General features: G+C 39.5%; 1 protein-coding gene across 1 annotated transcript in view; it reads left to right on the top strand.

The window, feature by feature from the left end:
• Positions 1–20,848, top strand: part of DNAJC5B (DnaJ heat shock protein family (Hsp40) member C5 beta) — a 54,975-nt gene that overhangs the window by 15,576 nt on the left and 18,551 nt on the right. The window lies entirely within an intron of this gene.

Genomic DNA, 20,848 nt, shown 5'->3' on the forward strand with positions numbered 1-20,848 from the left:
AAGGCAGTAGACCAATATATTCAAAGGCTGAAAAAATATATATGTCAACTAATAATTCTATATTTACCAAAATAATCCCTCAAAAATGAAAGAGAAATCAAGACATTTCTAGATAAATAAATAACTGTGTCATTAGTAGACTTCCCCTATAAGAAATCCTAAAAGGAGTCCTTCAGGCTGAAATACAAATACACTAGTCAGTAACTTGAATCCACATGAAGACTTAGTGGACACCAGTAAAAGTAACTTCATAGGTAAATATAGAAAACAAATTAATCTGTTTGCAATTCCTATTTTTTCCCACCTGATTTAAAAAACAACTGCATATATCATACAACTCAGCATCAAAGAAATAAACAACCTGATTGAAAAGTGGGCAGAGGAACTGAATAGACATTGTTGCAAGGAGGAAATGCAGATGGCCAACAGGCACATGAAAGGATGCTCAACATCACCGATCATCACGGAAATGCAAATCAAAACCATAAGGAAATATCACCTCACACCTGTTAGGAGGACTGTTTTCAAAAAGATAAGAAATAACAACTGTTGGCGAGGACGTGGAGAAAAGGGAATCTTGTGCAGTGGGAATAAAATTTGGTGTAGCCACTAGGGAAAACAGTATAGTGGTTCTTAAAAAAATTAAAAATAGAACTACCATCTGATCCAGCAATTCTACTTCTCAATAAAAACACTAACTCGAAAGGATATCTGTACCCATGTTAACTGCAGCACTATTTATAATAGTCAAGACGTGGAAACAACCCAAGTGTCCATCAATGGATAAATAGATAAAGAAAATGTGGTATATATTCAAGAGAATATTATTCAGCCATGAAAAAGAGAGAAAGCTTGCCGTTTCTGACAACGTGAATAGACCTTGAGGGCATTATGCTAAGTGAAAAACTCAAAGACAAAAAAATGTGTGATCTCACTTAAACGTAGAATCTAAAAAACCCCCCAAACTTATAGATACAGACAGCAGACTGGTGGTTATAAGTGGTGGACGCTGGGGCTGGGTGAAGTGGGTAGAGATGGTCCAAAGTTACAAACTTCCAGTTATAAAATGAAATAAGTCCCGAAGAAAAATACAAAATAAAAAAACGAAAAGAACAGGCTTAAATGTTTTAATAGAGATCAAATTGCCATAACTTTATGTTGTATGTGTATAATGCTTTGCCATTAATATTGTACGATGCGCTTAACTATTTACCATAGGGGGAAAAAAGCATCAAATAATTAGTAGCATGATAGCATTCCAACAAAGCTCTTGAGAAAGTGTTAGATAGCTTTGAAGCTAGTAATTCATCTATATGTTAAACAAAACAAAAACAAATTTCTATCTAAAGCAGTCAAGCTCACAGAAACAACACAGAATTGTGGTTTCCAGGGAGGAGGTATTGGGAAGTTGTTTAATACATACAGAATTTCAGTTTTGCAAGGTTAAAAAAAAAAAACCTCTAGACAAAGAAAAAGAAAGATCTATGACATGACATGTGAGTTTTTAAAAAGAAAACCCCTTCACAGATGACTGTTAATACCAGATGTTGAAAACCACTGATTTAACGGGTGGGCAGAGGAGAAAAGGGGCTTCCCCAGTGGCTCAGTGGTAAAGAATCCACTTGCAAGGCAGGAGACCTGGGTTAGATCTCTGGGTCAGGAAGATCCCCTGGAGAAGGAAATGGCAATCCATTCCAGTATTCTTGCTTGGAAAATTCCATGGACAGAGGAGCCTGGCAGGCTATAGTCCATAGAGTTGCAAAGAGTCGGACATGATTGCAACAACTTAGCATGTGTACACATGGGGAAGAGAAAGAGGAGATAATTAACAGTCCAATAGTTTGAAGGGGAAGTGAGGACAAAAAAAAATAGTTTCCTTTTATAAAAAATGATGAATGTGTTTGCTTGCTGAGCAGGAGCTAATGGAGACATTATTGAAGATACTGGAGTTGGGGTTAGGGATTGATGACTGATGGACCAGGATTTAGGAAGGTGCACAGTTAAACAGATTCTAGAATACACTGGAAATTTTAATTTTAAAAAGGAGAGGGTCTTCTTTTCTCTAAATAAAAGGAAGAGGGAAAGATGAGTGCAATTATGCATAAGTATAGAAATAAAAGTGTGTGAAGGAGTTTCTTTCTAATGACCTCTTAATCCCTTTGAAGTAGGAAATGAGGTTTCTTGTGGAGAGGGGTGAGGGAATGAGGAAGAGGAATCAAGAAGTGGCAAAACTTGAACACCTGCCACGGGAGACTTGAAAGGGAACTTACTGAGGTCAAGCAACAGGACTGGCAAGCAGCATGAAAGGCCAGTGAGGTGGGAAGCCCTGTACCTTTACTGTCCCTGGTTTGCATGTTTTTGCAATCCTCTCCAGCAATACTGGTCTCCCAGAAATAGGAATGGAAGCAGTGAATGGCTAGAGTGTCATATCTTCCTGGAGGTATGTCAGGAAATCAGAGCTTTTAAGAAATTGAATGTAAATGATTTGAGTAGCACTACAAGAGTATGACCATGCATGAGGTTGAGTTTGTCTAGTCAAGGAAACTGACTCAGTGAAATGGACAGTCTAAGAGAATAAGTGTTAATTGCTTAGTTGAGTCTGACTCTTTGTGACCCCATGGACTGTAGCCTGCCAGGCTCCTCTGTCCATGGAATTCTCCAGGCAAGAATACTGGAGTGGGTTGCCATTTCCTTCTCCAGGGGATCTTCCCAATCCAGGGATCAAACCCACGTCTTCTGTGTCCACACTGACAAGCAGATTCTTTACCACTGTGCTCCTGGAAAGCCTCTTGCTGCTGCTGCTAAGTCACTTCCAAAGTCGTGTCCAACTCTGTGCGACCCCATAGACGGCAGCCCAAGGCCCTGAAATCTTCTGTATCTGAGCCAGATACAGATATATCCTGTATTATATGCAGCTCTCAAGTCCTAGGTGAGATGGTGGGCTATGGAGGAAAAGGATTAAATATAGCACACAATCTTAGTGGCACACTGAAGGCTGTCAGAGGCCCACTGGTGTCTGAACTTCAGGTCCCTAAAGTAGTATTTTTATGATTGGTATAGATAAATACTTCTAATATTGGCCACATTTTATCTACTGTGTTTGCACAAATATTATGGTCTATTCTATTTTATTAAGGAGGGTAAAGAGCTGCTCTTAAAATTAGTCATAGAAAAGAATTGTAATGATCAGAAAACTATCTAAAACAAGACTCTATCAACTGGCATTTGAACTTTAAAAACTTTTAAGTCTCACAATGAGAAATGACAAGCATAATGCCTCAGGGAGTCAAGTAAAAATCCCGCAAAGGATCATTTTAAGTATGGGAATCACTGTGTCAACCGCCACTAGGGGTCAGCACTGGACTCTCAATGTGATTCTGTTATGAGAGAAAAGACTGATTCTCTCAGATTATCACTAACAGATAATCACAATGAGGAAATAGATCATCATAATGAGATAATCATTCTTATCTCATGCAACTTGTCTTGAATCGTGAATGTGACTGTAGATCCCAGAAAACTGGAGAAAACATGAACCATTGCTGGGGTGAGCTGCTCAGATATTCCATCTGTAAATGTGAGAAAATCATAGCACTGTGTAATGCGGCCTTCAGAGGGCCCTGGGTGAAGCCTGCCTGGGTAGTCAAAGTACTTGAATCATACACTTGAATCATATGGCAGCCGGTGTTTCAGAAACAATTACACAGTAGAGGTGGTACTGGCATCATTCTTTGCTATTCTGTTCCTTGATTCTTGAGGCTCAGCTGGTAAACAATCTGTCTGCAATGCGGGAGACCTGGGTTCGATTCCTGGGTTGGGAAGATCCCCTGGAGAAGGGCAAGGCTACCCACTCCAGTATTCTGGCCTGGAGAATTCCATGGACTGTATAGTCCATGGGGTTGCAAGGAGTCAGACATGACTGAGCAGCTTTCACTTCACTTCACTTCCTTGACTCTACACACCAATCCTGGCCCAGTGGCTCCAGCTTCCTTGAGTCCCACTTACAGTCTTGTTCCAGCTTTCTCTCAGCAGCTTTTTATACTAAAGTGCCTTGTGAGGAGGAAAACTGGGAGTTTGGGAGATTCGGGGGCTGATCAAGGGGAAAAATACAATCATGAGAGCTAGTAACACAACAGGTTTCACTGGATGGTGGCTGAACAGGGCTGCATGAGAGGGGAAGTCTCTGACAGCATGAGACCATCCAGAGGTGTATGGCATGGAGGTTACCGCCGAAAGGCAGGAGGCCAAGGGAACACCCAGGCGAGAAGAAGGTTGGAAAGGGGGTTACGTATCTAAGTGATGTCACTCAGGACCAGAGCGGGGAGTTTCTGAGTCAGAGAGTTCCAAGGGCCACACCAGTTTGAAGTCTCACAACCACAAGACTCTCTTACCAATGACTGGCAGACGTGGGGTGAGTCTTGCAGATATGTAAAGCATATAGGCTCTGAATGGCTAACAATCTACTTGTTTGGGTTATTTTAAAATTAACTGAGGGAATTCCCTGGCGGTACAGTGGTTAGGACTCTGTGCTCTCACCACCGAAGCCCTGGCTTCAATCCCTGGTCAGGCAACTAAGATCCCACAAGTCTCGCAGTATGGCCAAAAAAGTTAATAAAAAAATAACTGATTGTGTAGAAATTTGAGTATGGCACTGACAGGCTTTTGAGCTAATGGGTGTCAGTCTACAGCAAAGAAATAAACAATAAATTATTACACAGAGGCTCATTCATATAACAGTGTTCAAAAGCTCTTTGTGTAGCTAACATACAGTTGAAAGAAGGGAATATTGCTGCTGACTAGGTCACAATATAGGAGAAGAGAAGCTGAGAGGCTGAGTGGGACTCAATCTTCAGAGAAAGGAGAACAAACCTGGACACTGGCCTTACATGAATGGAAATCCTGCAGTTCTATTTAGATACCAAAGTGCTGCAGCCCAGGGGAAACGGCAAAATGGAAGGAAACCATTTGTGGTTGACAATTACTCCGGTAGTCCTCCATAAACCATATCCCCTTTGGCATTCTGTCCTTGAGTAGTGTTCTTGAATTTGGGCTGGCTTTCTGACCTGATTTAACTAATAGAAAGTAATGGAATTGACGATTACCTAAATCACAACAAGGCCTAGCAACTTCTACTTTTGACAACATTTGAGAAGTATGACTACTACCAGGACATTATCTTGCTGTGAGGCATCTTACCCAGCCATGTGGAGAAGCCACATGGAGGGGAGCAGAGTTCCCAGCCAACAGCCCTCACTGAGCTTCCACCACGGCAGCACCAACTTATCAGCAGGTCAGGGAAGCCATCCTGGAAGCAGATCCTTCAGTTCCAGTCAAAGCCAAAAAGAGCAAAGAAAAAACTGTTCTCACACAGTCCAACCCAATGACAACATTATAGGCAGAAAAATAAAATACTGGTTTAAGCTACTAAATTTTACTGTAGCTTATTACACAGAAACAGACAATGGCAACACCACCCTTGTATGGACTTTGAGCCATCGGGGTGACTGAGAAAGCTTCAAGTCCTAATGTTGGATCAAGATGATCCCAGTTTTGTAAGATCCTCCAGACATCTGAAAGTAGAACCTAAAAAACAACATCTTATTAGTATTCCAATTTGAAACCTGAAAATAAGAGAAAAGTATATTCCACGTATAAACGTACCCAAAGAAAGCTGGTATAGCTTAATAATATCAAAGACAAAAAGTATTACTAGGGAGAAAAGATGTATATTTCATAATGATAAAAGTTCAGTTCACCAGGAATATATAACAGTTGTGAATCTGTATGCTTCTAAAGAACATGGCCTAGACTATATAAAGCAAAAAGTGAACTATAAGGAAAAATTTGCAAACCTACAGAAATAGTGGGAGATTTCATTATACCTTGCTTGTAGAATAAAATGGCAAAGAATACAGAAGATTAGAACAAAAAGAATTAGAAAGAAAATTTATTGTCTTTATATGAAAAAAGCACTGAACAAGTACAGAATACATATTCTTTAAAGTACACATGAAACACATAAAAATTGAACATGTAATGAGACATAAAGCAAATCTCAAATTTTGAAGGATTTAAATCATATAGAATATGTTCTCCCACTGCAGGGAAATCAAGTTGGAAAGCAAAAATAAAAAGTTAGCTGGAAAATTCCCCTATGTTTGAAAATTTGGAGGCACAATTTAAAATAATTCATGGGTAAAATTATATGACAATTGAAAGTAGAAAAGATACAGAAGTTAATATTTCATATTAAAACTTGTGGAATGTAGTTAAAGTAGTACTTAGAGGGAAAGTGACAGAATTAAATGCACATATTAGAAAACTGAGTTCAGCAATAAATAAAATAACACATGATTAAGTTTATCCCAGGAACATCAGTTTCATTTAACACTAAGAAATTAGTTATATTAATAGATTGAAAAAGAAAACACGTATCTTCTCAACAGATGCAGAAGAAAGATTTGATTAAAATTCAATATTCATTCATTCTTAGTGAATTAGTTAAAGAAGGAAAGAACCCCTGCTTTAGTCACTCTTACTTGATATTATACTGGAGATCTTAGCCAGGAAAATAAGATAAGATAAGGAAAAATGTAAATGATATAAGAATTGAAGTGAAAAAAAATCATTATTTTCTAATTATATGATTGTATATGTAGAAAATACAAAAAACCCTATTATTTCTTAAAATTCATAAATGAGCTTAAAAAGTTTGTAGGAAAAAATCAGTATATAAAAATCTTTTACATCTTCAATAAATTAAGAAAAATATTTTATTATCAAAACCATACAAGGGACTCAGCAACTTTCTCTCTGAGCCTGCCCATGTGTGAATAACATGTACGTTACTCTTTTTCTCCTAACACTTTGCTTGTTTCACTACTTTCCCTTCTTTGTGGAAATTCTTTTCTGCAAAGCCAAGAAGCCAGGGCCTTGTCACTGACCACTGGACAAGTAGTTAGGATTCGGTGCTCTCACCACCACGACCTAACCTCAATCTCTGGCCCGCACCGAAGCCCTGCTTCCAGCCACTGCCAGTCAAGGCCACCAGAGATCACTTAGGACAAGGCAGTAATCAACCCCCAAACAGTCAACCCGAAAATCAAGGAATTCAAAATGGGTAAACAATAGGTAAGGTAAGTCACTTCAGTCGTGTCCGACTCTGTGCGACCCCATAGACGGCAGCCCACCAAGCTCCCCCGTCCCTGGGATTCTCCAGGTGAGAACACTGGAGTAGGGCAGTGATAAAGAACCTGCCTGCCAGTGCAGGAGAAACAAGAGAAACGGGTTTGATCTCTGGGTCAGGAAGATGCCCTGGAGAAGGAAATGGCAGCCGACTCCACTATACTTGCCTGGGAAATTCCAAGGACAGAGAAGCCTGGCAGGCTACAGTCCATGGGTTTGTAAAGAGTCTGACACAAGTGAATGACTGAGCAACATGCACACAAACAATAGATGTAAATAAAAAACTCAGGGCAATGGTAAATCTGAGGTAGCCGATTGGCTTTTCTAGGCTCCCTGACAAACCTTATTTCTTATTTGAAGGAATAAAGCCTTCTCTGGCTGCAAAGTTAATGCCCTCACAAAAAAAAACTTTTATGTGTTGATGAGTATTAAATTCTGGTTTTGTTAATTGATATCCATATTGACCAAGATCCATTTCCCAGATAGTGATAGTTTCTTGCTATTATGTTTTATTGCTGTAAGTTTAAGTGAATTATTCTAAAGCTTATCTCAGTAATCTATTTTAGGATAGAGATTAAATACCCTATAAGCTACAAGTAGGAGAAACAAAATTACACATATATATCACTAAACTGTATGCTAATTGGAGCTTATGGTGAAAACTACAAAAAAGTGACCTTAGTTTCTGGAATAGGAAATTTCCAGAGGCAGAAAAGAATTATACCAAGAACAGTCAATTTGCATCATCAACTCAATGGACAGGAGTTTGAGCAAACTCCGGGAGATAGTGAAGGACAGGGAAGCCTGGCATGCTGCAGTCCCTGGGTCACAAAGAGTCAGAAAGGATTCAGCAACTGAACAAGTCCATTAGCTGATTTACACACAGTATATCAGGCTCTAAAATAAGAACATTTAACAGCATGCCATATTAATACAGATTCTTGGTTGGTAGCCAATGGATTGACCACTTGACTTCGCCTATGGGTAAAGAAAGTGAAAGTCACTCAGTCCTGTCCGATTCTTTGTGACCCTATGGACTATAGCCCTCCAGGCTCCTCTGTCCATGGAATTCTCCAGGCAAGAATACTGGAGAGGACTGCCATTCCTTTCTCCAAGGGATCTTCCTGACCCAGGGACCGAACCCAGGTCTCCTGCATTGCAGGCAGATTCTTCACTGTCTGAGCCACCAGGGAAGCATAACTGACAAGTTCATGCCAAAGAACATTTCAGAAACTGTTCACACTACTGATGTTTCAGTCTTTCATGGAGATGCTCACAGTGTCCCAGATTCTATGAAACAATGCTGTAACTATTACAAATGAGCAAACGGAAATCCAAGCAGTGGACATTGATCCGAACTCTAGCAACTTACAGGGTTTGACTTTGTGGGCACACCAAAAATGTGGCCATCTGGGAGAAAAAGCAACATGCAGACTCTTCTTGGAAGCCTGACTGTAATGTGGATTGTCATTCATGCATCAACATTCAAGGATATGCTACAGTTAAAAGCGAAATATGAAGAAATCTACTGAAGAATCTTCAGCTGGAGAAACGTGACCAAACTCAGGATAATATCATCTGCCCAACAAACAAGTCCTGTCCTCTCTTAACTTTGACTTTTTATGGACAAAATTTATCTGTCTGCTAGATTACATAGCACTATAGTAAAGATATAGTTCAAGCCTTGACCACTAATGCTAAGTGAATCCCTACAACATTAAAACTTCATGAACTTAGCTTAACACACAACAAGGACCTTTTACAGTTGTTTAGTTCAGTTCAGTCACTTAGTCATGTCCAACTCTTTGCAACCCCATGGACTGCAGCACGCCAGGCCTCCCTGACCATCACCAACTCCTGGAGTTCACTCAAACTCATGTCCACTGAGTTATCCAACCATCTCATCCTCTGTTATCCCCTTCTCCTGTCTTCAATCTTTCCCATCTTTTCAAATAAGTCAGTTCTTCACATCAGGTGGCAAAAGTACTGGGGTTTCAGCTTCAACATCAGTCCTTCCAATGAATATTCAGGACTGATTTCCCTTAAAACGGACTGGTTGGATCTCCTTGCAGTCCAAGGGACTCTCAAGAGTCTTCTCCAGCACCACAGTTCAAAAGCATCAATTCTTCAGCACTCAGCTTTCTTTATAGTCCAACTCTCACATCCATACATGACTACTGGAAAAACCATAGCCTTGACTAGATGGACATCTGTTGGCAAAGTAATGTCTCTGCTTTTTAATATGCTGTCTAGGTTGGTCATAACTTCCCTTCCACGAAGTAAGCATCTTTTAATTTCATGGCTGCAGTCACCATCTGTAGTGATTTTGGAGCCCAAAATAATAAAGTCTGACATTGTTTCCACTGTTTCTCCATCTATTTGCTATGAAGTAATGGGACCGGATGCCATGATCTTTGTTTTCTGAATGTTGAACTTTAAGCCAACTTTTTCACTCTCCTCTTTCACTTTCATCAAGAGGCTCTTTAGCTCTTCTTCACTTTCTGCCATAAGGGTGGTGTCATCTGCATGTCTGAGGTTATTGATCTTTCTCCCAGCAATCTTGATTCCGGCTTGTGCTTCTTCCAGCCCAGCGTTTCTCATGACGTACTCTGCATATAAGTTAAATAAGCAGGGTGACAATATACTCCTTGACATGCTCCTTTTCCTATTTGGAACCAGTTTGTTGTTCCATGTCCAGTTCTAACTATTGCTTCCTGACCTGCATACAGGTTTCTCAAGAGGCAGGTCAGGTGGTCTGGTACTCCCATCTCTTTCAGAATTTTCTACAGTTTATCGTGACCCACACAGTCAAAGGCTTTGGCATAGTCAATAAAGCAGAAATAGATGTTTTTCTGGAACGCTCTTGCTTTTTCAATGATCCAGTGGATGTTGGCAATTTGACCTCTGGTTCCTCTGCATTTTCTAAAACCAGCTGCAACATCTGGAAGTTCACGGTTCACATATTATTGAAGCCTGGCTTGGAGGATTTTGAGCATTACTTTGCTAGTGTGTGAGATGAGTGCAATTGTGCGGTAGTTTGAACATTCTTCGGCGTTGTCTTTCTTAGGGATTGGAATGAAAACTGACCTTTTCCAGTCCTGGGGCCACTGCTGAGTTTTCCAAATTTGCTGGCATATTGAGTGCAGCACTTTCACAGCATCATCTTTTAGGATTTGAAATAGCTCAACTGGAATTCCATCACCTCCGCTAGCTTTGTTCATAGTGATGCTTCCTAAGGCCCACTTGACTTTGCATTCCAGGATGTCTGGCTCTAGGTCAGTGATCACACCATCATGATTATCTGGGTCGTGAAGATCTTTTCTGTACAGTTCTTCTGTGTATTCTTGCCACCTCTTCTTAATATCTTCTGCTTCTGTTAGGTCCATACATTTCTGTCCTTTATTGAGCCCATCTTTGCTTGAAATGTTCCTTTGGTATCTCTAATTTTCTTGAAGAGATCTCTAGTCTTTCCCATTCTATTGTTTTCCTCTATTTCTTTGCACTGATCACTGAGGAAAGCTTTCTTATCTCTCCTTGCTATTCTTTGGAACTCTGCATTCAGATGGGTCTATCTTTCATTTTCTCCTTTGCTTTTGGTTTCTCTTCGTTTCACAGCTGTTTGTAAGCCCTCCTCAGACAGCCATTTTGCTTTTTTTTTTTTGCCGTTGTTTAAAGGCTTGGCAGTATTTCAGTGGCTCAGATGGTAAAGAATGGGGGAGACCTGGATTTGATCCCTGGGTCAGGAAGATCCCCTGGAGAAGGGAATGGCAACCCACTCCAGTATTCTTGCCTGGAGAATTCCATGGACAAGGGAGCCTGGCAGGCTACAGTCCATGGGGTTGCAAAGAGTCAGACATAACTGAGTGACTTTCACAGGACAGGAACTTAGCTTAATACATGACAGACATTTTACAGTTTTTTAAAGGCTCAGTAATATTTCAACTACACCGAACTTAATCCTTAACTGACATATTTGATTAGACAGTTTGTTCTATCCAGTTATTATAGTACCTGGCTCAAAAGGATAAGGCCCAAGGAATTTTAATGTCTATTAATGCATAATGGAAAACATTATTTAGAGCATGGATTCTTAACAACCACTGGGCTCTTATCCCCAATGGCATTACAAAGTGCAGTGACATCGAGCACCAAGGAAAGCTCACCTTATAGTTTAGTGAACACAAGTGTCAAGGGCCGGTTTCATGCATTACCTATTGTATTTGGAGAAGAATATTGGCTGCCTCGTTTCACTGGGAAATATTTGGACTTTGATAACCATACCCAATGACTGACGGATTGTGATGAGGCTACTGAGGTCCTGCTCTGTGGACCAACTTCTCATTTGGGAATCCTGCTTATTGGGGACCTCCATTAACTATTATGAAAGGATTGTCTTCCCTAAATCCTATGTTTTTTTTTTTAAAATGGATGCTCAATTTTCTGTATTGTAACCAATGGTGTAGAAACTGTTTCTACATATCAGTTAGGAACCCCTTTTTTTCTGGATGCCTGGTACATGTTGATCATTTATATTGGAAGGGGACCACCTATTACTAACCCCTCATGAGAACTCGGGTATTATGGACCCAAATGTTATTTCCTACTTTGTCTGTTCCTAATATTAGCTTCCCCTGAGAACCTTTATGTAAGATTTTGCAAGGAACCAAAGTGCTACAAAATTTCATAGATAAATGTAATCATACCTTGATAGAACATTCTGTTGTTATTACTATTGCTGCCAAAAAGTTAATAGATATAGGAATTGATGTACAAAAACATACTAATCATTCATGGTGGGACTTTTTCTTTACTAAATCCCCTACGCTCAAAAAATTATTGCCTACTTGTTTAATCCCTTGTTTCTTTGATTATTTTTGTTTGACTGTTTGGATTTGTGGTCTGACTTGTAGGGTTAAGAAAACCACTCGTGCTATTTTGCCTTATTCCTATGCTGTTCAGACTAAACAATCCTGAGGCCCACTGTTAGGGAAATTAAAATGGAGGAAGTCATGTTAGGGCTTCAGAAGCAGAACAGGGTTTGACCTGCTTCTGACCTGCCTGGACACAGCTCAGATTCCTTGTCTGCAAGCACAGCAAGTCAGGTGGCACTTTAGATAAGAAAGGAATTCTTGGAATTCCTGAGCTCCTGAGGGTCTGGTCACCCCGCCACACCACCCCCCACCCTCCCTCAGGGTCTAACGAAATCCTGTGACTCACAGTGTGAAACAAACAGCATTGTAAAAGTCATAAAAACCAGAGCTGCATTTTTGTATGCAAACTGACAATGATATCAGTTTGTGGCCTGGGATTATAAACAGGACCCCACAAAATTGCAATTTGAAGTCTTACCTGTGGGGGGATGTACTGCCCAGGACCACTTCCCAGGTGGGATTACAGATTGCTGTCAATGATGGAAGTCTGGGTGGAGGTCAGTCTAATTTGGTAAAGTATACTCTGTTGTTGTTCAGTTGCAAAGTTGTGTCCTACTCTTTCATGACCTCATGGAGTATGGCCCACCAGGCCCCTCTGTTCAAGGACTTTCCCAAGGAAGAATACTGGAGTGGGTTGCTATTTCTTCCTCCAGGGGATCTTCTCAACCTAGGGACTGAAGCCACATCTCATGATTGGCAGGCAGATTTTTTGCCACTAAGCCACCAGGGAAGACCATAAACACTGCTACTTTTTTTTTTTTTTTTCTATTTCTTTTAATAGAATAGACTGTGTATTGAAATTAAGTCAACTAATCTTCTATAAAAAAATTGAAATTGTTTATGTGTGTGTAAAGATTGGTTTCTTTTGTTAACAAATTCTTCAAACCAAAAATGAAAGTAAAACTTCCAACAAAAAAAAAAAAAACCAAAAAAAATACACAAAAAATTAAGTTCCTAGAAATAAAGCTAATAAAATATATGCAGAGCTTAAATGGTAAAATGATAAAGTTTAAGTTCCAAATAAGTAGACATACCATATAAATATCAACCCCTAAATTAATCTGCAGAGTCAAATGTAATTGTAATAAAAATCCCAACAGAGTGTGTGTGTGTGTGTGTGTGTAAACTGACAAGCCAATTCTAAAATTTTTGTGGAAATATAGAAAGACCAGCATAGCCACAGAACTCTTGAAAAACAGCAATATGGAAGAATTTGTTCTTAAATATACCAAGACATATTTTAAAAACACCATACCTAAGACTGTTGTTAGCTCAGAAATAGCCAAACATACTAATGTAGCAGAATAGAGATCCTAAAATATAGGAAAAGGAATTTATATTTTTTAATAAATGATGCTAGGGCAATTGCATATCTAGATTTTTAAAATGAAATTGTATGCTTACTTTCTACTATTTAAAAATCAACTATAAATGCATCAATGAATTCTATGTGGAAGTCCAATCTATAAAAAGTTTAGAGTTGAAGAGTTTATAGGACAATATATTCCCTAATTCAGGAAAAGACTGATTAATTCAACTAATTAAAGTTAAGAATTTCTGGACATACAGGTGGCCAAAATGCACATGAAAAGATGCTGAACATTACTAATTATCAGAAAAATGCAAATCAAAACTACAATCAGGTATCCCCTCACATAGGTCAGAAAGACCATCATAAAAAAGTCTACAAACAATAAATGCTTTAGAGGCTGTGGAGAAAAGGGAAGCCTTCTACTCTGTTGGTGGGAAGGTAAATTGGTTCAGCCACTACAGAGAACAGTATGAAGGTTCATTAAAAAACTAAAACTAGTCACCATATGATCCTGCAATCCCACTCCTGGGCATATATCCAGAGAAAATGATCATTTGAAAAGATACATGCACTCCAACGTTCACCACAGCACTATTTACAATAGCCAAGACATGGAAGCAACCTCAATGTCCAACAACAGACAAGTGGGTAATGAAGATATGGTGCATATATAAAATGGAATACTATTCATCCATAAAAAATGAAATGATGTCATTTGTAGCTGGTGCTACATCATCTTCAGTTGAAATCATACTAAGTGAAGTCAGACAGACAAATATTTGATATCACTTATATGTGGGCTCCAAAATCACTGCAGATGGTGACTGCAGCCATGAAATTAAAAGATGCTTACTCCTTGGAAGAAAAGTTATGACCAACCTAGATAGCATATTCAAAAGCAGAGACATTACTTTGCCCACAAAGGTTCATCTAGTCAAGGCTATGGTTTTTCCTGTGGTCATGTATGGATGTGAGAGTTGGACTGTGAAGAAGGCTGAGTGCCGAAGAATTGATGCTTTTGAACTGTGGTGTTGGAGAAGACGCTTGAGAGTCCCTTGGACTGCAAGGAGATCCAACCAGTCCATTCTAAAGGAGATCAGCCCTGGGATTTCTTTGGAAGGAATGATGCTAAAGCTGAAACTCCAGTACTGTGGCCACCTCATGAGAAGAGTTGACTCATTGGAAAAGACTCTGATGCTGGGAGGGATTGGGGGCAAAAGGAGAAGGGGAAGACAGAGGATGAGATGGCTGGATGGCATCACTGACTCGATGGACGTGAGTCTGAGTGAACTCTGGCAGTTGGTGATGGACAGGGAGGCCTGGCGTGCTGTGATTCATGGGGTCGCAAAGAGTCAGACACAACTGAGCGACTGATCTGATCTGATATGTGGAATCTAATTTTAAAATGATACAAATGAACTTATTTACAAAATAGAAACAGATTTACTGACTGACTGACTTTGTTTGAAAACAAGCTTATGGTTACCAAAGGGGAAACAGAGTGGAGAAGCATAAGTCAGGAGTTTGGTATTAACATATACATATTACTATATATAGTACTGACTTCCCTGGTGGCTCAGATGGTAAAGCATCTGCCTACAATGTGGGAGACCTGGGTTCGATCCCTGGGTCAGGAAGATCCCCTGGAGAAGGAAATGGCAACCCATTCCAGTACTCTTGCCTGGAAAATCCCATGGACGGAGGAGCGTGGTAGGCTACAGTTCATGGGGTCACAAAGAGTCAGACATGACTGAGCGACTTCACTTCACTTCACTACTATGTATAAGACAGATAACCAGGAAGGACCTACTTTATAGTACAGAGAACTCTACTCAGTATTCTGTGATAACCTATATGAGAAAAGAATCTAAAAAATAATGAATATATGTTTAGATATAACTGAATCACTTTGCTGTACATCTGAAACTAATACAACTTTGTAAATCACCTACATGCCAATAAATTAAAAAAAAAAAAAACAGACTGGTAGAGAGTAGTAAGTAAATCTCACCAGAGTGGTATATTGTGTAAGGGAGAGAATTGGGCACTACAATTCTTGGAATTATTCCACTGCCTCAAAATAGGTAGATCTTAGGAGCCTTTGGTAATTAAAACTATAAATCCATATTGATCTTATCTGCCACTCACTGAATTCATTATGCTTTTCAGTTGAAAGCTGTTATTGGATTTTGAAGTGGAAAGTACAGGTATTGATGCTATTTCTAATATTAGTTGTTACTCAGTCGGTAAGTCATGTCCAGTTCTTTGTGACCACATGGACTGCAGCACACCAGGCTTCCCTGTCCTTTACCTCCCAGAGTTTGCTCAAACTCATGTCCATTGAGTCTGTGATGTCATCCAACCATCTCATCCTCTGTTGTCCCTTCTCCTCGTGCCCTCAGTCTTTCCCAGCATCACGGTCTTTTCCAGTGAGTCAGCTCTTCACATCAGGTGGCCAAAGTATTGGAGTGTCAGCTTCAGCATCAGTCCTTCCAATGAATGTTCAGGGTTTATTTCCTTTAGGATTGACTGGTTTGATACCCTTGCAGTCCAAGGGTCTCTCATCAGTTTTCTCCAACACCACAGTTGTATATGTATGTGTATATATACACACACACACATATATATATCAGTATTAGTTATATATATATATATCAGTAATCAGTAATATTAGTTATAGCCATCTCAGATTAACAGTGATTAAGAGTATAGAAAGATTTGGAATTAAAGGTACACATTCTGATTGAACATTATTATCAGCTTTAAGTATAAAATGAGAAATCACAAGAAAGATCTTTAAGATGAATAGGCAATGTTGGCTTCCCTGGTGACTCAACTGGTAAAGAATCTGCCTAAAATGCGGAAGACCTGGGTTTGATATCTGGGTTGGGAAGATCCCCTGGAGAAGGGAATGCCTACCCACTCCAGTATTCTGGCCTGGAGAATTCCATGGACTGTATAGTTCATGGGGTAGCAAAGAGTCCACACGACTCAGTGACTTTTACATCACCTCACTTCATATTTAAATGTACTTCAAGCATCCTTCTTTTAACCCAAATTCCATATGTGTTTTCCTGATGTATGGACAAGGAGGTGAGTCATTGATTGATTAACTTGACTGTGTGACTTTGGCAATTGTGTGAGCAGTTGTGTGACTTTGGTAGCTGCCTCTGTTAGCCATGCTTTCTGAGGATTCCTCGGAGCCAAGAGCATCTGCCAAGAGGAGTCAAAATGCTGATGATGACAAGGAACTGGATTTGTTACAGATGGAAGTGCTCCAGCCTCTGAATTTGCCAACTTCATTGTTAGAGGAATGTGATAAATGGTTGTGTGCCTCTGCGCTTGTAAGCTGACAAAGATCCAAGCAGCTTAAAACGATAGGCTCCACTGGCTAAGTCTTGGGCAGTGGGCCATCCATCTACAACTGAACCCTAGAAATAAGTGTATATAAAGAGACATTTTCCAGGTTTTTTTCTTTTTTCTTTTAGCCCTTTGCATTTGGTTGTCCTGAACATGATCTCTGGAACTGGTAGGGGGAAATGCTGCAATTGTGTTCCAGGGCACGGAGTGAGAATTCCAGGAATACTGAGCCATTAAAATGAATGTGCTTCAAGAATCCACTTGAGGCTTTTTGATAATGATTGTTGTATTATTGAAGTTTGAGGACTTCTTTCTTCCTTCCTCCTGTTCTAATTTGGCAGTGGGTCATTTAATTAAGAGAGCAAACTCTAAACTCTTAACTATTAAAAGAGCATAAAATTTTTAAGCTGGAGCTTAAAAATGCTTAGGGAAAGAAACTACATGAGTAGTATGTATAATTTTTTAATAACTAAAAAATTACCTATAATCCCAGTTAAATGTGGTTATAACCTTCCATTATTCTCTTTACTTATTTTTCTGCTATATTTTCCCTATAAAGGCATATTTACAACAGTCTGTGTGCATATGCACATATGTGCATGTGTACATGTATAATGTGTATATGTGTGTGCACATGTCAAGGTCACCAAAGATCTCTATCTCACTAAATCCAGCAATCACAGTCGTCATTGCACATGACCTGTCAATGGTACTTGACCCAAGTGACCACTCTCTTCCTTGAAATACTTTATTCCCTTGGATCCCAAGATCCCATATTCTCCAAATTTTCCCTTCTGTACCATTGGTCTATCTTTCTTCTTCTCTTTTGTATTTCTTCCTTCCTAAAACTCAGTCCTTGGACTTATCTTGGATCCAACTCTCTTGGGAATCTTTTCCAGTTTCATGGCTCTAAATACCATCTACCTGCTGAGAACTCCCAAATGTACATCCCCCAGAGTAATTCTCATTTGAACTTCAGGCTCATATATCTCTACTCCATTACACTTGGAAGTCTAACAGGCATCTCAAAGGTGTTCAAATAGAACTCTGAATCCTAGCAAACCATTTCCTACTACTGAAAAAAAAATCTCTTGCCAACTTTTTAAATAGTAACTCCAAACTGCCAGTTACCTGAGCTGAAACTTCGATGCTATCCTTGATTCTTCTTTTCTTTCACATCCCACACCCAATCCATCAGCTACCCCCCAAGGCGTATCCAGGATCTGACCACTTCTGACTAACCCACTACCACACTGGTCCAAACCACTATGAACTTCCCCTGAAAGAGTCTCCTGCTTTTGCATTTGTCCTCTCCAAGACTTGAGTGATTCTTCTAAACTTAAATTCGGATCATAACCACTTTTCTTCTCAAAACACTCCAGGGGCTTCCCATATCACCCAGACCAAACGCCAAAGTCCTTGCAATGTCTTATTAACATTTTCTGTGTCTTACTTTTTAAATTTAAGAATATGTGGGAGGCAGCACAGTGCTCAGCGTTAGAGTGCCTGTGTTCAAAGCCTGGCTCTAATTATTAGCTGTATGATGCTGGGCTTCCCTGGTGGCTCAGGAGTAAAGAACCTGCCTGCAATGCAGGAGCTGCAGGTTCAATCCCTGGGTCAGGAAGATCGCCTGCTGAAGGAAATGGCAACCTACTCCAGTGTTCTTGCCTGAGAAGTCCCGTGGACAGCTCATGAGGATGCAAAATAGTTGGACAGGACTTAGGGACTAAACAACAAAAACATGATGTTGGGCAAGTTACTTAGCCTCTCACCTCAGTGGCTAAATTTCCTCACTATAAAATGGGATTATTCTAATATTAATTTCATAGAACTGTGGTGAAGATTAATGAATTAATATTTATAACATGCTTACAATAATGCTGGCATGTAGTAAACATCATAAATTTTTTTAAATTACAAAATTGGCATTTTTGTGCTATTAGCAGAAGATTTTATCATAAATTCTGCACATAAAAAAATGTCTCCAGTAAGCATTTACAGATACCCCAAACATCTCTCAAAAATAAGGATGAAATGTGTTTGGTTAAACAAATTTAAAATGAACTATAGGGTCACAAAGAGTCAAACATGACTGAAGTAACTTAGCACAAATGCACGCATCATTGTTTTATTCTTCTTGTTTATTCTGAGTTCAGAGTTAGAATTTATTATACACCATGATTTATGTTTTTAAACATGTTGGTGCTTTTTAAGCATCCTGATAGATAGCATATTGAAAAGCATATTACTTTGCCAACAAAGGTCCGTCTAGTCAAGGCTATGGTTTTTCCAGTGGTCATGTATGGATGTGAGAGTTGGACTGTGAAGAAAGCTGAGCGCCGAGGAATTGACACTTTTGAACTGTGGAGTTGGAGAAGACTCTTGAGAGTCCCTTGGACTGCAAGGAGATCCAACCAGTCCATTCTGAAGGAGATCAGCTCTGGGATTTCTTTGGAAGGAATGATGCTAAAGCTGAAACTCCAGTACTCTGGCCACCTCATGGGAAGAGTTGACTCATTGGAAAAGACTCTGATGCTGGGAGGGATTGGGGGCAGGAGGAGAAGGGGACGACAGAGGATGAGATGGCTGGATGACATCACTGACTTGATGGACGTGAGTCTGAGTGAACTCTGGGAGTGGGTGATGGACAGGGAGGCCTGGCATGCTGCGATTCATGGGGTCGCAAAGAGTTGGACACCACTGAGTGACTGAACTGAACTGAACTGAAGCATCCTGATGCTAAATTGCTTATTCATTCACCTACTTCCTAAGCATCAATGCTTTAATTCCTAAAATAGGTGTTTTTCTTTTTTAGTTTATTGTATAGATTGGTTTATAAGATACACTTATTTTTTTTGCTCTACTTATGCCTTTTATTAATGCATTGAAGTGAAACAATTCAATCTACACTGACAAAATAAACAAAAGCTTAAAGTGCATCCCTACATATACCTATTAAATATTATGGGTACAATAGGGAGAGTAAGTCACGTGGAATTTCCATAGTGAGTCATACAATGAATTGATTTTGTAGAGGAAAAAACACTACAGACTCAATATTGAACAAGGCTTTTATCAATTTAAATCTGTCTGTGGAGAGAGGGGGGAAAGAGTCCCTAGCCAGAGCCTGATCATCATAGCTCAGTTCTTACATCCATTTTACACTTTTAATACTTCATTATAACTGAAGAATAAAGAATACTCACAAACCACCCCCCTCTGCACAATACACACACACAGCAACACAACATATATTCATACTCTTCTGGAATTGCCTTGTGATCCACAGAGGAGAGGTGGCCTTGGACTCACAAGAAAACGTCTAAAGATTATTTCAAGTGGGAAGACTTCTTTGAAAAGAGGTCAAATACACATTTGAATACAAGGTAAGTCACAGTGTTTGCCCATAAAAACAAAAGGGAGTTAGGATTTGTGAAAAAATTTTGAATAGGTCATAAAATTTATTCAAGGGTGTCTAAATGAGAGATCTTTTTTAAAAAAAACTTTTTATTTTGTATTGAGGTACATATAGCCGATTAACAATGCTGTGGATAGTTTCAGGTGAACAGTGAAGGGACTCAGCCATACATAAACATGTATCCATCTCCCCCAATCTCCCCTCCTGTGCAGCCTGCCACATGACATTGAGAAGAGTAAGATATCTTTTTTTGACAGCTGAGTTTAACTTTTAGAATATGTGGTGTGACGTTTTGTTAATTCTGGAAAAGTCTTGCGGTTCTAAATGAAATTGTGGTGTAAACTGGTCCTATTGCTGGAACTCTTAAAGGCCTCTGCATGTTGAGGTGGACTACACATGAACTTCTGGGCAAAAATAAACATCACATATTTACCAACAGCAAAATCTCTCCGACTCAACAACTGTGCAGCTATGGAGAATTCCTTTGAGGATGTGAGGGGGAAAACAGTACTATTGAGCCTATACGTTAGAAACACGAGTTGACAACAAAACCTTGCTTAAATCAATATTATTGTGAAATTTATCATGTGGTATTTACATGTGTAAAAGATGGACAAATGAATAATGCCTTTCTAGAATGTC

This window comes from Bubalus kerabau, chromosome 14 (genome assembly GCF_029407905.1).
Source record: "Bubalus kerabau isolate K-KA32 ecotype Philippines breed swamp buffalo chromosome 14, PCC_UOA_SB_1v2, whole genome shotgun sequence".
Taxonomy (NCBI): domain Eukaryota; kingdom Metazoa; phylum Chordata; class Mammalia; order Artiodactyla; family Bovidae; genus Bubalus; species Bubalus kerabau.